This window comes from Pygoscelis adeliae, unplaced genomic scaffold (assembly GCF_000699105.1).
Source record: "Pygoscelis adeliae isolate BGI_AS28 unplaced genomic scaffold, ASM69910v1 Scaffold191, whole genome shotgun sequence".
In the NCBI taxonomy this organism is placed as follows: domain Eukaryota; kingdom Metazoa; phylum Chordata; class Aves; order Sphenisciformes; family Spheniscidae; genus Pygoscelis; species Pygoscelis adeliae.
In genome coordinates this window covers 812,092-817,889 of record NW_008824114.1, presented here as the reverse complement: position 1 = coordinate 817,889, position 5,798 = coordinate 812,092, and the positions used below count along the sequence as shown (strand labels likewise).

Genomic DNA, 5,798 nt, shown 5'->3' with positions numbered 1-5,798 from the left:
AGGTGGAATAACCAGACCTTTGAAAGCTCAGGCCCTCCTGGCACAGCCTGCTGCCTGTCTCCCGCGCTGCCTGCCAGGTGGGATTGCTTTTCTCTCCCCTTGGCGCCCACAGACCAGCTCCCCCCAGCCCTGCGCAGCAGTGCCTCTCTGTGGGTGACCCGGTACATCAGCACCCGCTTCGCTGGGTGCCCTGCGGGGTGGCAGCTCTCTGCGCTGTGCCGCTAACTGGCAGCTGCTTGCTGCTTCAGCCTGCGCTCGAGCTAGCTGTCAGTCGGTGAACAGTCAGACATGACATTGGTTGGAGTCCGAAGCAGGCAATTTGTCTTCAAACAGGCTCAGGAGTTAAAACATTATGGTTTTGTTTTGGCGCTTTGTTGCCAGAGCGCTGAGCATTTAAAACATTTTTGCTTGCTGGATTTAAGCATCTTTAAAATAAAGCCTTTTCAGTTTGCACAGTCCTATAGTTGTTTACTTTTAAAGCTCATCATTTAGCCTTGGTTTGCTCCAGGCTTCTTGCGAGATTGTCTCCTGTACGGAGCTGTTACCTGCCCATGCTGTTAGTTCGCCAACATCTGTAACTTCCACGCTTGCATTTCTCTGGCTAGCCAATGTTTTCACTTGCAGACCATCGTTTCTGGTTCCCTGGAGAGCGTCCCCCTTGCTCTTCCCACAGAGCCAGCCTGCCTTCCCGGCCGCCCCAGGCTGCTGAGGTCGCTGCCCCGAGAAGGAAGAACTGGAGCTGGTGCTGAAGCCTGAAGCCTGCACTGTGTCACCGGGGCTGGATGCTTTCCTTTTGTTTTCTTTAGTCTTCTGGTAAATACAGGTGACTATTAAGAAAACAACTTTGCAAAGATAGATAGTTTATTAATAGGGGCTTAGTGTTGGTTCCTGAGAGCTTTATAGCTGTGCCCTCTGATTATTTCTAATGGGGGCATAGAGTGGGAAGTTCAGAGCCGTCCAGCACCAAACCTGGAGGCTCAGCTCTTGCCATAGCCCAGCTGGTGGCAGCGATGGGGACCAGGGATTTACAGAAGAGCACTAGAGACCCTGTGGTTACATGAGACCCTGGGGGATTCGCTTTCTCAGAAAGCTTGGCCTTATCCCCCAACTGTTAGAACTTGGTTTGTGCCCTGAAATACAAGGATGTATCTCTCTTCCAAAAGGCATTTAATGGGTTTTCACATTCACAATCATAAATCTTACTCCAGACGTTTGTATAGATTACTTTGCTTTCTGGAAGAGAAAGCTACTCTGCTTTCATGCTCATGTGGCAACAGGCGTTTCGTTAAATAACTTCTCTGGATTGAGCAACTAATCTTTCTCCATAAATCTTTATTTTCAGTCGAGACTGGAGAACTGCTCTTCCCCTCTGCTCCTGATGTTCATTGCAGTCCCAGGTGATGAGCAGGACTCGGTGATGGCAGAAGCATCTTTCTGCCTGGTGTGAGGTGGCACAGGAGGGAGCCCGAGCCATCGGGGGTGTCGCCCGCGAAGGGGGCAGTGGTACAGCAGCGTATTCATGGCGTGCAGTGAAGGGGGGAGCGACAGCAGCCTGCAAGAGCCTGAGTTGCACAGACTGACCTCTTGGGATTCCTGTGCTGAACAGGGGAACTGAGTACCTTTGTAACTTCACTTCTCACCTACATGCGTGTCAAACAGTATCTGGATCAGCAGGGAAGAGGAGGTGTCTTCTCTAGGCATACATCTGCGGTGTCATTAACTGGGTAATTATACCTGAGGCTGACGCCTTGGCAGCGTCCCCGTTGTAAAGAGTCTGGGTGATTGGCTTTGCAAAGAGCAGGACCGCTGGGTAAAATAGGAGAGTATGTTTGAAGTTTAGACCTGTACATACAGGTTTGCAAAGCAAGAGCCTCTGCTTTGGAGTAATGTGAGAAAGCATCTCTATTGTTTGCAGGAAAGAAAAAGAGAAAAAAAAATTCCAGTGTTAAACTCAATAAAAGCAAAAACAGTGCATAAAGAAGAGCTGATTGCAAATGTCTCAGCTTGTTCTTAAATGAAGAGGGTAAATTATCCTTAAATTAAAACCAATTCTCTGTATGCGAGAAGTTACTTAAGAGAGGTGGAACCCATCTGTATTCCAGCCACCCTTCCTTGTTCTCTGGGCATTTACAGCCAGTGGCACCTTCTCCTCCATACGCCCATGCTGTGCTCCGGTTACACAGCCGTTCATGTCCCTGTCAAGTAGTGCACGCTCCCAGCTTGGAGAGAAGGGACGGTGTACGCCGGTGCGAATGGAGCAGAGGAGCGGCTACTGCTGGCGTATCCTCCAGAGATGCTTGGTCCGGCGGCGTGTCGTTCCATGCTGGAGGTGATGAGCATCCCAGCCGTCACGGTTCTCTGCGGTCGATGGGACGAACGCCGGCGGTTCGGGACGTTGGCAGCCCCCCAGGCTTTGCTGGGGCAGTGACACGGTGTGGTCCCTCTCCCAGGTCATGGATTCGTTTCACAGACCGTATGCACAGCTGGGGATAGCAGTGATGAGGGTGCTGGGTTTCTCCAGGTATTAAAAGGAGAATCTCTACATCCCTAGGAATTAGGACAAGATGGGCAAGCGGCTTATTCTCATGCTGAGCAGAAGCAGACTCATGAATAGCCATTGCATGACCACTTGTTTCCCTTTTTGTTAATGGCTAACAGCTTAAAATAAACAGACTATGCATGTACAGTTAACAGAAAATCGGTTCCTGCCCCAAAGAGTTTATTTTGTGAACCAGGAAGCAGGCCCTTGCCATTTCAGCGGAATCACTGTACCATGACTGTGGGCTGAGTTGTTGACTGCAGCTTAAAAGCTTTCGTTCATCCGAGCCCATCGGCAGGGGGGGAAAGTTGTTGTAGAGACTCTTCTAATGTGCCCATTTTGTGCACAGTGATCCAGGAGGGCTGCAGGTGCAGAGGCACCTGCCTGGTCTTGGCTGGGAGGAGATCGCTCCCTCTCCGTGTCCCTTCCCAGCAGCGCCAGAGGTGGCGGATGCTGCTGAGGAGCTCATGGGAAATAGCACGGCTGCCTCATCGAGCAAGGCTTGAACCCGCTTCCCAAATCTCGTCCGCCCCCTGCTCCCCTCCCGTGGGTGCCCATGGGTGCCTGGGGGGACAGGGCAGGGTGGGGGATGAGCCCGCATGTCGGGACGCTGCCCAGAGCTTGGGGGAGAGGAGGGGGCTGGGGCATGGTGGATGTTCCTCCTCTTGGCAGGAGGATTTAGATAGAGCTGAGCCTGACCCTGAAGTGTCCTTGGGGGGCTGAGGCAGTGACTGTGCCGCCTTCCCTTACTAAAGCCGTTCACAGGAGAGGCTTGACCTTTTTAAATATTTTGTGCTATTATCGTTGCAAAAATGCTGTAGTTTAGACTAGGGAGGTGAGATAGGGAAGGAGCAGGAGCCTATGGGCGAGGGGAGAGCAGGAGGGTTGTGTGGATGCTTCCGGGGCAGCACCGCTCGCGGCAGCCCGGCAGCCTCGGCCAGAGACCGAGTTGGCCCCGTGGGCTGGGCTGGAGCCTCCCCGGTCGGCCCAACCCCAGCCATTTTATACCTGTGATAGTTTTGATGGGCATCCCAGTGTCAGGCGTTGTCATGAGACTGGAATCTTGCAGTGCAGCTGGAGGGGAAGGAGAGCAAAATCACCTTACAGCTCTCCATGCCCATGCCTGGGAAAGTAGGGCGTCCATTCTTGTTTGATGTATGCACGTAAAGAGGTCAAGTGGAGAGAGTATGGCCTCGGCACTTGTTTCCCATAGCACAAAAATAACTCCAAGTAACCCAGTTTCAGCTGAAGTTGTTTATTACTCATCCTCCTCAATGAACTGTTAAAAGGGAGGACGGTGCTTGTGTTCTCTGGGATTTGGTGTAATCGCTGCTTCTGAGGCTTGTCTAAGTGTCCTTAACACTGGTAATGAGCGAAGGGAGGGGGATGAGAAGAGAAGTGCTGATGAGAACGGTGTTAAAGGGGTTTAGCAAGGTGTTGCGTGCTGCAGGTAATGCACTCTTGGCCCATTACGTCTCCAGTCTTAACAGCTAAGGCACTGGGGGTGGTGTAATGATCAGCTTTTAATGGGGACGATTCTAAGAAGTTCAGACGTGTGGTATTTTTGCAGGTCTTTAGCATAGTCCCATGCGCACGCAGTGTGAGAAGGAGTTGGTTATAGCTGAGCCTTATAACGACTTTTCTGCCACCCTGTGATGAGAGGCTGCAGGTGGGATTTTGCAGCTGGCGGCCGGCCGTGCCAGCGGAGCTGCAGCGGTGCGCTGCTGGCAGCCAGCGCCGGGGGGGAGCAGTGGGACCTTCTGTGCGCTCCTCCCTCCCAAGGGCAGAAAACAAAGCTGCTCTCTGGAGCAGGGAGGGCGATGGGGAAGCAACAGGCTGAGCCGGTGACGTCTATGATACTGGGCTGCTAAAAATTTGCCGCTTTTTCTCATTCTGATATCTTCAGAAGTTGTGGACGTGTGTGGGGGAGATAGGGAGCTGTTAAATCAGTGCACCAAAATCGGTGCATCTCTTGTCAAAACTGGTACATTAAGCGGTTAGAATCAACCTCGTCCTTTTAATGGATCTCTGATGACTCCAAAGGGCTATTCATGTAAGAATATAGAAAGCAAACGCTTGCAGGATGGTAAATGAAGGTTAAGCTGGATATAGAGTGATTTCCCATGTAAGCTACTTATGCAGAGTCTGAGGTGCACAGTTCTATGATTTGCTGAGACTGGAACGGTATGAAGAACATCAGATAAATCCTGATCCAGTAAATGTGTTTAGACTTGACAAGAAAACAAATGATGAGTCAGGAAGGAAAGTTCATTCTTGGCATGTCTAGCAAATGAGGCATTAAAAAAAAAAGAGCTGAAATCTGGAGCTCTAAGGGCTGCTCTCTAAACAAGTGGAAAGGTGAGTCTAAGATACCGGTTAGTCTGACAATAAGTAACTTCTGAAATTTCTGCAAGCCCCCCTAAACCTGCTGCTGCGCAGGGTCTCCCTTACAGGGAATCGCTGGTCCCAGTTTCCTCCTGGCTGGCTGCGAGTGCAGCCCAGGGGACGGGGCGGCTGGTGACAGCCTGGCATGAGACCCACGGCGGCAGAGCCTGTGGGGCGGCAGCTCCCCCCCAGCCCCAATGTCTGTAACCTGCAGACAGCAAACCCAATTAGTATTAATGGGTGGCACAAAAAATAATTCAGCCCCCAAAAGCACTGTAAAGAGAGTCGTGGTCGTAGGGGAAAGGCCACTGTCTGGAGACTGTATTCAGCAAACTGTAGGTACGTGCTGTGGCAGGAGGATCACGCTGTGTTTTGAAGGCATTCTGAGAGAAAAACAGCTCGTTACAGCAAAAAGCCAAGCAATAGATGTATGACATTTAAAAAATGAGAACCAAACTATCCATATTTCATTACTTTTTATTTGCTATCTATTGACTATCTCTGCTGTGCTGCACAGTGCAGAGTGATTTTTCTCCTTGGAGATCTTGGTCTAAAAGCCTCTGATGTGTGCGGGTAAAGAGGAGCAGTGCCGCCTGGCAGCGGGGAGGGTGAGCAGAGAGGGGGTGCTGAAGTATGGCGAAACAGCAGTGACCGGGTCTGCGTTTCGGGTAGCCAGCTCTCATAAAAAGCGAGTATATCTGGCAATGAACCACTCCCGTAGCAGCAGAGGAAGAACTGTGCTGTTTTTCCAAAAGATACCAACTTCCAACATAAATTTTCTGCTGGGGGGTGAACTGGGAAACCAGCACCGATATGGTCTTCCCTTCCCTTCCCTTCCCTTCCCTTCCCTTCCCTTCCCTTCCCTTCCCTTCCC

At 51.2% G+C, this 5,798-nt stretch overlaps 1 protein-coding gene across 1 annotated transcript in view; it reads left to right on the top strand.

Annotated features, from left to right (window-relative positions):
* Nucleotides 1-5,798, top strand: part of AR (androgen receptor) — a 32,851-nt gene that overhangs the window by 4,147 nt on the left and 22,906 nt on the right. The window lies entirely within an intron of this gene.